The 17,142-nt window shown below is 44.1% G+C and overlaps 1 protein-coding gene and 1 pseudogene across 3 annotated transcripts in view; both read left to right on the plus strand.

The window, feature by feature from the left end:
* Positions 1 to 17,142, plus strand: part of Cnnm2 (cyclin and CBS domain divalent metal cation transport mediator 2) — a 118,385-nt gene that overhangs the window by 50,216 nt on the left and 51,027 nt on the right. The window lies entirely within an intron of this gene.
* LOC110323914 lies at positions 7,842 to 8,352 on the plus strand (annotated as a pseudogene). Its single transcript, XR_002380653.2, has one exon. The product of XR_002380653.2 is annotated as a 60S ribosomal protein L21 pseudogene (transcript).

The raw sequence follows: 17,142 nt of genomic DNA on the forward strand, positions 1-17,142 counted from the left end.
TGTAGACCAGGCTGGCCTCGAACTCAGAAATCCGCCTGCCTCTGCCTCCCGAGTGCTGGGATTAAAGGCGTGCGCCACCACGCCCAGCCTGAGTGGGGTTTCTTATACTGGGGCCACTCATGGAAGAAGGGAAGGGATGTAAACATAGTATGATCAGATGGACCACTTAGAAATGTTATTTTTATGTACATGAGTGTTTACATGTCTGTATACCATATACATACCTGTGTAGGCCAGAAGAGGGTATTAGATGCCCTGGGACTAGAATGTTGTGGATGGTTGTAAGTTGCCCTGGGGGTGCTGGGAACTGAACCTTGGTTCTCAACAAGAGCAGCCGGTGCTCTGAACCACTGAAGGATCTCTCCAGCCCAAGTTGAGCCTTCTGGACAAGCTGAGAGTAGATTTGAGGGCAGGGTGTGACAACCCCAAGGCTGAGCTTTTCCTGAGAAGGGCTGCAGGGAATTGACCAGGGTAAATGGTCACTACAGTAGCAGGTCACAGCTGTTCAGGGCCTCAGGTGAGAGGGAGGAAGGATGTGTTGAGAGGCCACCTGCTTGGTTAGGGAATGCACCAGTTGTACCATAAGTCCTAGGTAGCCTGTCAATAGTCAGTAGCCTGTCAGCAACGTGAATCCCTGTTTCTTGATGGCAGAGGTGAGGAAAATAGTGGGTGGCTGAATTCTGGATTATGTTAAGATGCACATCTACCTTTCTAATAAGCCTGCTGTTCTTGTTTTTGTTTCAGATTTAACACACACACACACACACACACAGGAATGCATGTGCACACAGAGGTCTGGGGATACCTTGTGGGAGTCAGATCTTTCTTTACACCAGGTTTTTGTTATTAAAATCTGATTATCTGGCCTGCAAGGAGAGCTCTTTACCTGCTAAGCCATCTTGCCAACACAAGAGCCTAATGTTTTATTTCAAAAGTAGAGAAATTATAATTTGAGTGAAACATTTTACTTAGGCAGCTATCACTAGGCATTTGAGAATGTAGGTTATTAGGTAAATGACATCCTTTCCAACTAGGGTGTGTGTATGTCCTCAGAGTACAGCATGTTCTTTATGATGGTATCATGTGCTAGTACTGGATACTTTCCTAAGTAGAAGGTAAATATTCTTTTAGATTTGAATATAAAACATATAATATGGGAACTCTGAAAATTATAATGCATTTGAGTTACTAGTGTCTAACATGGGTTTCCATTTGCCATAATGGGTTCACTTCGTGTTCTTTAGTTGTTAAATTTGTGTTGCACAGTCATAATCCCAACAAATGGGCCCGAGAAGAAAAGTTGTATCGTGAAAGTGCCCATTTTTTCACTTTATTCTCTTGTTAAAATATTAAAAAATGGCTCCTCTTCTCCCTCTGCGTGTGCATGCATGCCCTTTCTCCCCCCACCCCCACTTCTACCACCCACCCCCATGCCCACCATGGCAATCCCCCTGACCTCGATCCTTGGAGCCAGTGAACTCACCTGAGAGCAGCTTCCCAGTAAACCTGCCTTTGTATTCGTGTGTATGTGTGTGTGTGTGTGTGTGTGTGTGTGTGTGTGTGTGTGTGTGTGTGTGTGAGAGAGAGAGAGAGAGAGAGAGAGAGAGAGAGAGAGAGAGAAAGAGAGAGAGATATGTTTAAGGTTTGAGAGAAGGTTCAGGCATTAATCGTGTTTCCTGCTCTTCCGGAAGCCCCACTGACAGGGGACAGCTCACAGTTGCAGTAACAGAGAGCTGAGTCTGACCCACACAGCCTGGCTTGGGTTTTCAAACCTCAAAACCCATTCTCAGTGACAAACTTCCTTCAACAAGGTCATACCTCCTAATCCTTTGAATCCTAAGTATTCAAATATATGACCCTACGGGAACCACCAATCATTCTTATTCAAACCACCACAATAAGCAAAAGATCTGTAAAGTAAAAAAAAGTCTAGACAAAGTCTTGTGACGCAAAAAAATAGCACTGTGTTCTGAGTATGTTATGTGTTGGCCATCAACTGCCCGATGGGATACCTTTAAGCATGGTGTGTATGCCCAGTGAGACTTGTTAGAGAGAATGGAGTTTTCCTGTGAGAGTGATTATCAGTTGGATAGAGCTTCTGGTTAGGGATGGGGATTCTATCCACTTCCCTCTCAGCACTGGGATCCCTGCCGGCTTAGACCTATGCAGGCCTGTGCTTGCTGCCTCCGTCTCTGTGAGTTCTTGTGTGTATCACTCCTATTGTGTAATACACATGAACAAATGTGCTGCCTGCTCCTTAGTTTTAATATTTAGAGTATTTGTCTAAATGTAGAGGTCACATGCCATAAACTATAAACTATTTAAATCTGAAATATATATTATATTATATATATAATGGAAAGGAGGTTTGGGACTAGTGAGCAGCTTAGGTTGAAGGTGTCTGCTGCCAAGCCTGAAACCCACATTGGGTCCTTGGAGCCCTCATGGCAGAAGGAGAGATCAACTCTCACAGCAGAAATGACCATCTGTGACATATGTAACTTGGCTTTCATTGACCTGGCCGTACACCACAGGTACGCCTTATGTCCACATTCAGACAGGTTTGTTTGTTTCTAAGTCAGTCTGTAAACTCTATCCTGATGTCACATTTCCTTTCTCCCACCTAGACAGGCAGCTCTTAGTAAGTGTTCACCAGCACGGGTCTCTGTGGTAAAAGAGGATCAGGCCTGCAGTTCCCCCCAAGCCTTGTTGATGGTTATTCTCATGAACTAGGACTTGAAGCAGCCTGGCGGTGCTCAGGGGATTCTCACTCCTTACATTCACCCGCCAGGCTCCTGCACCGAGGGCCAGGAGGCCCCTCCGATCGCTGTTGAATAGATGGCCAAGGAAATTAGAACAGCCTGGCTAACTGCATCAATATGTATAATTGACAGGTTACTCAATACTGGAAAGATAAGTACTTTCCACGCTCTCAGCTGTCACACGCATGTGCCGCCATGTGAGGTTGTACTGAAATGCAAAGCATTATCTTTAGCCTCTGTTTGTTACAGATCCTACATGTTTGTATACTGTCAAAGTAAACAAATCTAAGAAACTTGAGCCATATTGGCTTGCCTCTGAGCATGGTGGGTTTTTGAAGTTGTCTGTAATTATAGTAGCATGAATAATGCATAGCTCTTAAGGGAGAAGGCATCTGTCCTGGAAAGGGAGCCGTAAAAACTATCCCTACTTAGAGATAACACAGCCTCATATATGGAAACTGCTAATGACCAGAGTGCAGAGTTATTAAAAGGAACCCAGTGTCATCAGGGACCAGCTCCATGAGGGATATGCAGAGGTCACCTGTATCTCTGTTCTTGCTCCTCCTGACTCCCACACCAAGTCCCTCTCTCACACCTTGAAATATTTTTTTTTAAATAATAACAATAATGCCCTGAATCTAGTTAGTGCTGCCAGCATACACATGGGGTGTGACCATCTACCATAACACGGGCAGCCTACCGCCAACCACTAAAGAGCAACCACACACATGCAACAACTAAGTAAGAAAATACTGTTTTGTTTTAGTTGACCGATGAGCCTATATTGTTCATGATGAGAGAAGGCAGTCATGTACTGCATGGTGTTTTAGTTAAGAAGAGACTGCATGCACAACAGTAGCCTTACAGATCATAGTGCAGATGAACAATTCTTGCTGTCCAGTGACACTGTGCCTGCCTGTCATTTATAGTGCAGTAATGCTGGCATGAGCAAACTTCATTGCACCCATTTAAAATACAGCTCATGCAGCTGATTACATCATCTGATGATCAGGGACTGCAGGGGTTTGAATGGTAGCCACCCCCATAGACTGGAGGGTTGAATGCTTGGTCAGTAGGGAGTAGCACTGTAGGGGGTGTGGCCTTGTTGAGCACATGCGGGTTTTGTTGGAGGACATGTGTCACTAGTGGGTGGGCTTTGAGGTTTCAGAAGCTCAAGTTCACTACCTGCTGCCTGCGGACCAAGATATAGAACTCTCGGCTTCTTCTCCAGCACCTTGTCTGCCTGCATGCTGCCATGCCTCCTGCCACGATGATAATGGACCAAGCCTCTGAACTGTAAGCTGGCCCCAATGCAGTGTTTCTTCAATAGGAGCTGCCTTGGTCCTCGTGTCTCTTCCCAGCAATAAAAACCCCAGCTAAGACAGGACTTACTGGTTCATGTCTTGCTTTTTATCATTACAGCTGATTCCTACTTGCAGGAATGTGAACAGTATGCCGTGTTGTCCCAGCTGCAGCTTCGTAAGGCTTGTGCCAACCGTTTGTCTTGATAGTAGTGAGGCTGTGTAGAAATTAGTCAGAAAAATCAGAAACAACAGGTAAATACTTTTTAAATGTTTTTCTTTTGTATATGCAGTATTTTCACAGTGTGAGAGGGCTATTTCTCTTTTTAAGACTATGTAACTTGGGCTACTATGTTGACCAGACTAGTCTTGAACTTGAAATCTTCCTACCTCTGCTTCTCCATTGCTGGGATAATACTTATATACCACTACACCTGACTTTATATGATTATTTTTTTGAAAGTGCAGAATAATTTATAGTGAAGATTCTCTCTCTCTCCCTCCCTGATATTACTAAATCTTAAACATCCTTGGGAGAACAGTAAAACATTATATATGTAACTACTATTTACTTCCTTTTATTATATATGCCATTTTAAAATTCCTTATTTGTGTTTGTGAGTATATGGCATGCATGTAAAAATGAGTGTGCGTGTGTTTGCTGCCCATGTGGAAGTCAGCGGACTTCTATTGTTGCTCTCACCTGCCATCTTGTCTCTTGTTTCTGCTGCTTTGAGTGTTCTAGGCTAGCTATCCTATGAGCATTTGGAAGCCCTCCTGCTCCACCACATGCCCTAAGTGCTAGGCTTACAAGTGTGCACCTTTGCATCTGGTGTTTTTGTGCCTCTGGGGGTAAAATCCAGGTCACAGGACTTGTACAGCATGAACTTTCGCTGTCCTCATGGTTTTTAGATGAAGTTATTACACATCGTTCTCATATGTGCCCCTCTCTACTATTCTCCATGCATGTGCATATACATATACACACATACTATACATACACCTCTGCACCTTACCACCTGTACACAATATGTGTTAGAGATAGTTCCCTTTTTATGACTTTATTTATTTATTTTTATTTTATGTGCATTGTTTTACCTGCATGTATGTCTGTGTAAGGGTGTCAGATCCCCTAGAACTGGAGTTACAGACAGTTGTGAGCTGCAATGTGGGTGCTGAGAATTGAACCTGGGTCCTCTGGAAGAGCAGCCAGTGCTCTTAACCACAGAGCCATAGAAATAATTCCTTATTGGGATATAAAAGACCAACTTTACTCCCTTCTTTATTGTGGCTGCATAGTGTTTCTAGTGTGGATATATCAACATCACTTAACTAGGCTTGGAATATTTAGTTTCTAAACTACTTATACTGTTAATAATGTAGCAAATAATTTGCTTGTTCAAAATTCTTTTTATACTTGTTTAATCAATCCGAGGATAGAAGAGAGTTTTTCAATCAAGGCGTACCTGTGTTTGCAATTTCGTTAGCTTTGTGTAACTGTAGAGAAATCCCTGAGACAGTCAACTGATAGAAAGAGCCAGCTTTGACTATGTCTGGAGCATTTGCTCAGTAAGTTGGCCCTGGAGCTTTAGGCCCCTAGGGAGCAGCAGCATGGTAGGAACATGCACACTCACCTGGGACGCTTACGTCAGGGCTGCAAAGTGTGGGAAAGCCTGGGGTCCCACTGTCCCTTCAAGGGCATGCCCTTAGCTTCTCTAAAATCTCTCAGTGGGGACTGGGAGATGGCTTAGTGGACCAAGTACTGGCTGAGCATAGGTTAGGGCTTGAGTTTGGGTCCGGAGAACCCTAGAGGCTGGATGCAGAGTTGTTCACCTGTAAGCCCAGGACATGTGTGAAAGTGCAAGTGGTGATCAGTTTCCCTGGAAGCTCATAGATATACAGAGTGATGAACAAGCAAGGGCCTACCTCAAACAAGGCAGAAGGCAAAACTGACACCCGAGATTGTCTTCTGTCCTCTGCGCGGATGTCATAGCATGTATGTGCCCACACTAAAAAGGAACAGTCACAAAACCTGTCTGACTTTTACAAAAATGTGGTTCTGGCGGTTAAACCCAGGGCTCTGTGCATGCACAACAAGCATTCTGCCATTGAGCGACATTCCCGGGCCTCACTTCATGTTCTACCACATTCTGATAATGCCAAGCTCAGGACCAACCCTCTAACACTATGGGCCTTTGTGAAACCTTCCAGATCTAAACTTGTATCAGCAATTTGGTAAATTGGGTCAAGTTGGCCTTCAATAATGACATGGTACTTAGCATTCTTACTTCTTACCAGCAATATATAGAAGTTATAATTTCAGAGATATGATTGGTAATCATCTAACCAAGGTGTCTACGTAACCAAAGGGCACCACTGGAGAAGGATAAAGATATATTTGTGTCAAAAGAAAAGAGCAAAGATTTATTTCAGTTTGGTGACTGAAGTCCTGGGCGTTGTGAGGAGGGAGGGTGAAGTCTGAGAGTGTGCTGTAGCATCTTCGCATTATTGTAGTGGTTGGAATAAGAATGGCGCTCATAGGCTCCTGTGTTTGACTCCTTAGGGAGTGGCTATTTGAAAGGATTAGGAGGAGTGGCCTTGTTGGAGTAGGTGGTGTGTCACTGTGATGGGCTTTGTGGTTTCAAAAGCCCATGCCAGCACTAGCGCTCTGTCTTCTGTTGCCTGTGGCTCTGAATGTAGAGACCTCAGCTACCATGTCTGCCTGTGTGCCTCCATGAGGATAGTAGATTAAACCATTAATTAACCAATGCTTTCTTTCATCAGAGTTACCTTGGTCATGGTGTCTTTTCACAGTGATAGAACTCTACCAAGACAGTTGTTATGTCTGAAAAACTGGTACTTGCCATGCATATGTGATATTAAGAAAATGATTAAATTGGAAAAAAAAGTTTGAAAGATGACTTGGACAAAATGTAGGTTTCTTTTTGGAAAGACAAATGAAAACTTAGAGTGAAACAATTAAGTTTATAAAATCATGAGTGCTACATGCACACTCCTGACAAACAGATCACCTTAAGAGTTTTAGAACATAGGGCTGCATCATGGAACATTAAAAGAACAGGTGGCTGCTTACACTGGTCTGAAGTCCAGATGGATCATTTGTAGGAGGAGATATTACTGTAATTTCAATAGAGAAGAATACAAAAATCCATAATTCATGGAAGGAAAGAGTGACAGGGTTGGCTTTAACCCAAAAGCTATGTTAAGTGGTAACCACAGATCAGGATAAATATTTACAAAATAAATGATAGCACAGAGTTTTTGATTTACAAAGAGCTTGTAAATTAAATATCTTTAAGAGCACATCAGAAAAGATACAAGATATAAACAAAAGAGGAAATACCAGTAGCCAGGTAAGGTGAGACTTAAATCTCCCTAATAACTGGAGGCGAGCAGTAACACAGCATACCGAGCTTTACGCACCCTCTTATATGTGAGGATGGACAGGATCATATCAGATGTTGTGCTCATTCACTCTACGAAGCAGGTAAAGGCATGCTCAAATATAGGGCAGCAAGTGTTTTCAGTGTTCTTCAACAGATTTGTGCTAGGTTCTCGCAATTCTCAAGAAATGCTTTACTTGGTAAACTAAATTCTCTCAGTGATTCCCTGAATTGGTGAGTACAAGGTTCTCCCGTTAGGGCATAAGTGGGGTTTCATTTCATAGTATTTTAAAGCTGTGAATTAGATGGTTATATATTCCTTAATTTAAGATTAAAATGGGGCCACAGCAGCCATCTTCCAGTAACTCGCCAACATGACAAACACAAAGGGAAAGCGGGGAGGCACCTGATACATGTTCTCCAGGCCTTTTAGGAAACATGGCGTTGTTCCTTTGGCCACATACATGCGAATCTACAAGAAGGGTGATATTGTAGACATCAAGGGAATGGGCACTGTTCAAAAAGGAATGCCCCATAAGTGCTACCATGGCAAAACCGGAAGAGTCTACAATATCACCCAGCACGCCGTGGGCATCATTGTGAACAAGCAAGTTAAGGGCAAAATTCTGGCCAAGAGGATCAATGTGCGGATTGAGCACATCAAGCACTCTAAGAGCAGAGACAGCTTCCTGAAGCGGGTGAAGGAGAATGATCAGAAGAAGAAGGAAGCCAAAGAGAAGGGCACCTGGGTTCAGCTGAAGCGCCAGCCTGCGCCACCCAGAGAAGCACACTTTGTGAGGACTAACGGAAAAGAGCCAGAGCTGCTGGAGCCCATTCCCTATGAATTCATGGCCTAATGTACAAAAAGAAATAAAGGACCCAGACTGCAGAGTGTTTTCCTTAAAAAAAAAAAAAAAATTAAAATGTATTGTTCCAGTTATAAGAATATGCTTTAGTGAGCTTGAGATTTTGACTTCTGAATATATGAATGTTCCTTGAAGTATGTATTAAGTCAAGGCTTTTTTAAAAATTAAGAGGCAGATAGAGATGCTATCACTAAGACTTAATGTGGGGGATAGGGAGACAGCCCAGCAGTTAGAGTACTGGCTGTCCTTCCAGAGGACCTGGGTTTGACTCACAACACTCATGTGGTGGCTGGCTTGAGTTTCTTGGTTTTAATCCCAGGTGATTGACAGCCTCTTTGGCCTCCAAGGGCACTGTGCACATATGGTGCACAGTCATACATGCAGGTAAATACTCACACACAGAAAATAAAAATAAGGGAAAAATGAAAATGATCTGGTATAAGTGAATCCCCTTAAAGTGGGCGAAACTCAGCATTGGACACTAGGTTTGAATTTGAAAATAATTCTTGCTAGTGAGAGTTTACAGAATGAACATCTGTAAAGGTGAGTGAAATTCTGTTGATTGAAGCTAAGCCGAGTGCCTGGCCTGGGGAAGCATGCCACAGTCTCAGCCTTAGCAACAGACTCTACCTCAAAAAAAACGCAGTCTGAGTGGGGCAGAGCATGGTGTGGTACACGTAGCTGAGTAACCCGTGGGAACTGGCTCTAAGAAAAGTGACATGACACGTGTGCTTTCAAAATAACCTTGAACTGGAAAAGAAAAAGACTGGAATTACTGGCAAGCTCACTAAATCTTTTCAAAGATCTGAGAACACTGGAGAATCTTGCAGAGAAGACTTAGTACTTACCCATATTTCACTGTGACTCCGTCCAGTTGGGTACAGTCTGTGGAGGTGAGAGATGAAAGGCCTTCTGGAGAGACCATGTGCTGAGGCTGTTCTGTTGTCTCTTCCTGTCCCTCAGTGAGCTTCAGACACAAACCCAGAAGGACAATATGGAGTAGAGCCTCTCAAGCAGAGTTTTCTTTAGCTGAGGGTGGAAGGGCGAGTTAGGTGAAAAGCCTCATTAACTGTTTAACCAAAATAGTCAGACATCAGGCCGAATTCTAATTCTGTATGCTTCTTAGCTATATACTCCTTGAATGTATGTGTGTGTGTGTGCGCGCGCGCGCGCGTGCGTGTGAGAAAGAGAGAGAGAGAGAGAGAGACAGACAGACAGACAGACAGTGACAGTGACAGAGACAGAGAGAAACAGAGACACATGACAGAGAGAAGCACACAGAGAGAGACAAGGGGTGAACATGGATGCTGAAGATAGACTTAAGCCATAAAGCAGGATGGGCTTAGCTATACCCTTTTCCCTTGCTTTTATAAAATAAAGATGGTAGTTATAGCACTTTATTTTATATGAAGAAACTATTTTGACTAATTTGTTAAGAGTTCTTAGAAGAGAAAAGAAACCTAAGAATGTTAGTCACCTTTTAAAATCTCAGTATTGTGACTCATAAAATAGGATTAAAGATAGTCTTTTCACTATGAAGATCTAGGAATAATTCTGTGAGTACAGGACATCCCCAATAACTGTGCACTTTATTATTGCTACTAAAGTCATTGGAGGTCTGAAGGAAGTGGTGCCTGCAGGGACGTCATTGAGACTCAGAGGGAAGGCAAATACGCTGAGCTGGTTGGCGGGCTGCAGAGAACACTTTGCTTTGAAAGGTCATTAGAAGGCATGTACTCTGTGCACTCGGTGAGGTGTGCCAATGGGGTGCCAAAAAACGGGGTTTGAAGTAACAGCCCCTTTATCCAACCAGAAGGCAGAGCCTGACGCAAGCAGGCCTTTCTAAATGGCCGCAAATGGAACAACCTACCAGGGAAAGTTTCCATCCAGAGGAGTAATTACCTCAGATGGGACACACTGCTGGGAAATTGCAGAAGCAATGGAAAATAGAGAAGGTGCCTGCAGTGAACGAGTTAAGACAGTCTCACACTTGTTTTAGTGGTTGGAAAAAATTAAGCTAATTAATTCTAGTGTAAACGGCTAGATGAAATTTATTGGGGGAACATCTCAAATTTCATATTAAATCCGTGTAATTCTAGATCAAGGGTCAAGATTAGATCCACTGTTAGCACAGAAAACCAATGAATTCCCCTAATGCAACTTGTACATTGTTAGTCTCCTTATAAAGCCATTCCAAGGAGCAGATCCTTGAGGCCATAAAATCCTGAGGTCTTTTTGCTTCTCTTTTTTCTTTTTCTTCTTTTTTATCTCATTGGCCCCTTTATCTCTACCTCTGCTGAGTATCTTGTTCATTCCTTTCTGTATTGTAACTTGAAGCCTGTTGAAGTTGAGAGTTGGCTGTTAAATTCAGGCAATACCTTCTGGATACCAGGCATTATACTAAACATTGGGAATACAGAGAAGACACTCTATTTGTCTTCAAAGTGTTTGGTGGTGTTGATCAATAATGGGGCTAAAGATAATCATGAGTACCATTCATCGAGCATTTATACTGTGCTCTGTAACTGTCTTGGTGATTTCTATATACCAACTGAATCCTCATCAGGACTTGGGGTTGCAGATACTATTATCTCATGTTATAGGTGGAATTGTGTTATAGGTGGAATTGTGCTATAAATATATACTGTCCTCCAAAATTCTTGGTCCCTCACCAGTGGCACTTTCTTGTCCCTGGCCCCTTCTGCCTATCTGTTTCTTAGCCACCAGGAAGTGAGCAGCTGTGCTCACTCCCCCACTTCCACATGATGCTCTACATCAGCACATACCCACGTCGGCAGGGGCAAACAGCCATAGCAAGAAACCTTCACAACCATGAGCCAAAATGAACATTGTTAAAGTGTGTGTGTGTGTGTGTGTGTGTGTGTGTGTGTGCAGGCATGCGCGTGCATGTGAACGCATACACACACACATGCATTCACAAGGATGAAGCTCCAACTATGTTCTAGTCAATGCTCAGTGAGTAAGGTCTTGTCTCTCTGGATTCTGTATCTAAGCATAGAACAGACTAAGCAGTTGTAAGATACAGTGTCACACTGGGTGTGGTAGTATACATCTTTATTCCCAGTTTTCAGGAGGCAGAGGCAGAAGCAGGAAGATCTCTGAATTCAAAGCCAGCCTGGGCTACATAGTAAGCTTTAGGTCAGTCACAGTTGCATACACAGTGAGACCTTGTCTTTTAAAAAAAAGAAAAAATGTCAGGTAATCTCATGCAGTGTGCAGTGTATGTGGCCCAACAAGAAGGCCCAAGTGACTGGGGGTCAGAGGAGTGACGTGTGGGAATAGGGATGAGCAGTGTACAGGAGCGAGGCAGGAAGAGCAGGTATCTGCTTGGCACATTGAAGCTCAAAGTACCTGTAGATGAGCCCGTGGGGCCCAGAGCTGTGGGAGATGGGGTGAGCATGAGCAGGTGCCTATGAACTCTTCAGGGTAGTGGGGTTGTGGTGTTGATAGGCACACACCTTGTTCTGGTTTTGCAGTATTTGGGATCAGTCCAGCGACCTCCAGTGTGCTAGACAGACAGTCCTTGACACCAAGCCAGTTCCACCTCGTCCCCAGGTGTTGCTTATTGTCAGGTATTTGGAGGAAGTCCTTATAACCACTGTGGGGTTTTGAGAAACAAAGCGGCAAAGCTAGTTAGCTTTAGAAAGGGTTGCTTCCACTGTCCTGTAGAGACGTTATTGTGGAGAGCAAACGAAAGGCAGGGGTCAGTTCGTAAGCTCGGCTATTGTGACCCAGGGGAAAGGGTGTTGGCCTGGATCAGGGAAGCCATGCTGCCGTGGGGAGAAAAAGATGTTTTTTTTGAACTGAAAAAGAGAAAAGTTTGAGATGTAGGTGCGTGAATGTGGGTGCATCTGCCCCCATCTCCAGGAGGAGCGGCAGATTTCACAAAAAAAAAAATAAAAAAAAATAAAAGTAATGCATAGTAAGAAGCCTGATAGAGATGTTGTTAGGTGGGCAGATAGTTATTTAAATATGAACTTGGAAGAATTTTCTGGATGGAAACATAGCAAAGATAGGACCTGAGCAGATAGAGGACACCACGGAGAATGGAATGTAGCAGAGGGGAATCAGGGGGAAAGGGATGAGGAGGACTCTGACTGGAGCACGAGAAGACCCAGCAAAGGGAGGCCAAGGGAGAGAGAGAGAACGTCTGATGGAATCAGTTATGTTAGCAGAGCATAGTCAAGGTGAGGGCAGGAGTGGAGCAGTGGCTGAGGCACAGTGAGAGGCCACAGGAGGTCTTCAGGAGTCCCTTCACTGGGCAGGTTATGGAGAAGAGAGTGCTGGAGGAGAGCTCTTTGGAGCTTTGGGATGCACCGAGTGGTGAATGCTAGCAGCACTAGAGGGGCTCTGGGGACGCTGCCTGTCTGCAGAGATGCCGGTAGCTCAGCCTTAGTATAAGCCTGGAGTCTCTTAGAAATCAGAGAAACAGCCCAGAGGTGGTGGGGGCAGCTGCCTTGTTGCCCTCTGGGATGCTTTTTTTGGACTGTTGTGCAACTACTAAAAATCATTACAAGGGAGAGGGCATGACCATGTGCACAGTCTCAGCACTAGGAAGGCTGAAGCAGGCAGAGCTCTTTGGAGCCAGGAAGTTGAAGCCATTTTGGACAACATGATAATTTCCCCATTTCAAAACAAAACAAATCCATATCAGATTCCATGTTGGCTAATAGGGAGAACATGGTAGGAACATTTTCAAGACTTATGTGAAAAAGCATTTTTGTAAGCCGGACATCAGTGGTGCACCTGAGGGATAGGGGCACGAGGATCAGTTCATCTTTGTTTATGTAGCAAGTTCTGGGCTAGCCTGGGCTACATGAGGCTCTGTCTCAATAAGAAAGTAAGTAAATAGGTAGCTAAATAAAGACAAAGAGTGTATTTTCTCTCTGAAAGCAATCTCTTCTGCCTAAGAGGGATCAATTTTGGACACACTCATCCCTTTCCATGTGAATATTTTCACTTGAATTCTTTCTTTGAGCAATAGGGTTTATTAACCCATCCTACACAGACCTAACGAGTGTCTTCTACGTATTGGGAACTGTTCTAGATAGAGAGGGGTAGAGCCAGCACAGCCATGTGAACCATTCCCAGGAGCGTTCACTCTAGATAGACATGAGATAGTAAGGGAAAAATAGAAAACATGTACTTTTCCTTAGGTAGAGTTGTGCTTCATGGCCCAGATTTTTTCTTTCCTAAAGTGACCAGGAAACTACAAAATATTAAAGCTGGGATTACAGACAGGAAACAGCAGGCAGTGTGGGAGAGAGGAACATCTTAGGAGGTGTTCCCTGTGCGCTGCTAGCTCACAGCTCAGGCTCTGCACATGGAGAGGCAGCTGAGACATGAAGGGGCAGGGTTGAGGATTCAGGGAGGTGGCAGGGTACAGGCTTCAGAGGCCCTTGGTCTTCTGTCTTCATCAGACATGTGTATGTAGAAGCCATAGGCTGGTGGGAAAGCCAGGCACTCACAGTGCTGACTTCTTCATGGTGAAGAAATGGGCTTAGTGCTGGTTCCAAGGCAGACAGTGACAGAGACTGTGCATGTGAAATGGGAAGGACGGGAGTGGTCCTGCCAAGTCTGTCTCCACTGGCCATGGATGATGGATGAGACCTGCAGGGAGAATCTCCTCTACCCAGCATCCTTGACGTCTGCTGCTTCACTGGGCTCCCACTGCTGGGGCAGAGTCCTGCAGGGAGTTGACTCTCCGTTCCTAATCATCTAAGCACTGTTGCTGGGGATAGCCCTCTCCTAATGCCATCTTACCTCAGAAGGATGCTGCTCTAATTCATGGGCTCAAAATGGGATCCAGCAAATGTGTGAGAGAATACAGTTTCCTTTAAGAAACTGTTTTATGCACATGTGTGTTTATGAGGGGTTTCAACCTGAAATTTGTTGCCACTGTTAAGTGAAGACTTGGCAGAAACCAAATTGGAAGCCCTATAGATGATTTTCCTGTGCCACCAGAAGTAACCCTCTCTCATGAACTGGCTCCTGCTGGCCCGTCCCTCCTGACTTCTAGGTGACATCATTGCTAGAACTTAGCCATGGTAGGAACATTTACACCATGGCAGTTGTCACGTGTTACAAACCAGGGCTTTTTCTCTGAGAAACTGGGGGTTGAGCACTGTCCAGTACACCACTGTGAAGGCTTCTTCCTGACTCTTAGTAAACAGCCATGCTCGCCAAAGTATGGAAACAAGAAAAAAATCTAGATGTATAAATCAAATATAGTGGAATAAAGTAGATTTCCACTTATTTAACAAACTTAAAAGCCTTTGATATGTAAATACTAAAAATGAAATATTAGAAAAACAAACTCTCGGCCGTTTCCTAAAGTTGATCACATTTATCATGCAGTCTTTTTTTTTTAATTTTTAAAAAACATATTTACTTATTTTATGTATATGGGTATTTTGCCTACATACCAGAAAGTGGCATTAGATCCCATGGGACTGCAGTTTTATGGACTGTTAGCCTCACGTAAGTGCTGGGAACTGGACCCAGGACCTCCAGAAGAGCAGCGTGCTCTTAATCACCAAGCCATTTCTCTTCAGCCCTGGTTTTAGGGGTCTGTTGGGAGACAAGGTTTCATATTCCCTAGGATGGCTTTGAACTGACCCTCCTGCCTCCATCTTCCACGTGCTAGGATTACAGGTATGCACCACCTGAGGGCTTTGTTTTTGTTTTTTTAATTTCTTTTTAAATGGTATAAGTAATACAACCAATTTCCGTTTTCATAGTTCTTTTCCTCCTCATTCAGTATGTTTCATATTTGTGTTTGTTAGCAGCTCTTACCAAATCCTTGTAGAGGATGCACCTGCAAATAGAAACAACTTTTTACTCTGTAACTTTACATGGGAGCACTACATTGGAGAAGCATCCTGTTCAGATGACATAAGGGGGGAGGAATAACAAGAATCGCCATTTCTGCAGCAACATTCAGCTTCTTCTAGAGGAGTGCTTTGTAGCAGTCTATCAGCAGGACAGCGAGGTGCTGTGTGGGGCACTGCGACCCCCCAGCTGGGCTGTTGGCTTCTTCTAGAGGAGTGCTTTGTAGCAGTCTATCAGCAGGACAGCTATAGGTGCTCTGTGGGTGCACTGCGACCCCCCAGCTGGGCTGTTGTTAGGGAGGGTGGAGTGTGTCCTTAATCAGCATGTTGTTACACAGAAGCCGTTTAGGAGACTATGTGACCCAGTTATTCTTCCTGTCTGTCTCTCCACTAGACTTTTGCAGTTGCTTAGCCGCGGGGATGAGTCTTATGTCTGTGTCTTACTCCTTAGTGCTTAGCATGATGCTTGGGTGACACTGAGTGCTCTGTAGAGACAGCTGTAGAGGGGCTCTGTGGCAGGTGCCGGAGACTGAGCATCCTCAAGGGAGCAGCTGTGTAAGTGTCAGGGTTGGGTAGTCAGTATGTGTCACTGACCCTGGCAGAGATTTTCCTTCTTCATGTCACTTGGTCTTTTGAGTTTTTCTCCACTCTGTCCTGATTTCCCTGACTGTCCTGTGTATTTAAAGTCAACTGTGCAACCATCACCCAATTTTGTGACAGACACAAAAGTAAACGCGCTGCAGGTTTGTTGGCAAGGTGCACTGCACACACACACAGGTCAGAATCCTGGGGGATGCAAAGAACTTAGTCAATGAGAACTGAAGGCTTCTGTTTCTTCAGAGGAAACATGAGAACGGCAGTGGCCATACATGCTTCCTTCACGGCCACCCTCCTCACAGCCTCATCTAAGCAGGAACAACTACTTCTAGAGGGAACAGGGGAGGAAGGACATCCTCTGTTACCCATGGGATCCACCTAGCAGCAGTGCTGTGGTTCTGAGATACAGTGAACCATTTATGCAGTTGCTAGTTGAGATGGCCTCAAGAACACTTTCCCCAGACTGAGTGAATGCTCAGGTGGTCTGATTGTGGCCCTAGATCAAAGCGTGTCGTTTAGACTTCTAAAGAAGCTAACTGTGATTGAATAACCCGACCCAATGTCTTGTTCTGCAGGTACAGGGAACATATCATTTCCATTTGATGTGACTTTAAGCTTTCAAACCCTGGAAAAATTTCATCAGGAATCTAGTCATTATCATTTGTGAAGCTCTTCCTGTGTGCCAGGCTCCATGTCAAACCCTCTCTGTTAACAAAGTAAATGTGGAATTTGTCTCCGTTCTGCTGGTGACTGAAGCGAGAGGCATGGGGTGGGGGGAATGACTTGCTCTCATTTGCTCAGTTTGGAGCCACACCCAGCCCTGTCTAATTTTAGAGTTTCAGCTTGTCATCATGGATGGTGTTCTCTGGGGGCCTGTCACACATATTTGAACTTTAAAAAAATGTGACTTTTTGGTGTGGGATCATTGACCAAGGACGTGCTGCTCTCTTCTGGATGGCAGGCCAGGAACCAGGGTGATGTCCTGCTACCTGCTCCTCTAAGGCTTGTGACAGGTGGTGGTTTTGAGGGAGGTGGATCTTTTAGCAAGGATCTTTATAAAAGCGAATGAATGCCGAGTTCTTCTGACCATTCACATGCTCATTTGTTTGGTAAAGTAAATACACATCTTTTTCTGCTTGACAGCCTGTCCTATTTAAATAGTAGAGTCTTGAAGTCCAGGCCAAATTCATGTTGTGTATTTAAGAAGACAATGAAAATTCTTTGAAGATGTTCTCAACCTCAACAGGAAGGAGCCTAGGGTTTGATTTTCTACTTGTTTCCAAACTGCCTCCATCTGGGGACAAATGCTATTGTAACTTGTATAAAATTTGGTGCCAATCAGAGTTAAAACGATAAAACCT

This window comes from Mus pahari, chromosome 1 (assembly GCF_900095145.1).
Source record: "Mus pahari chromosome 1, PAHARI_EIJ_v1.1, whole genome shotgun sequence".
Taxonomy (NCBI): Eukaryota; Metazoa; Chordata; class Mammalia; order Rodentia; family Muridae; genus Mus; species Mus pahari.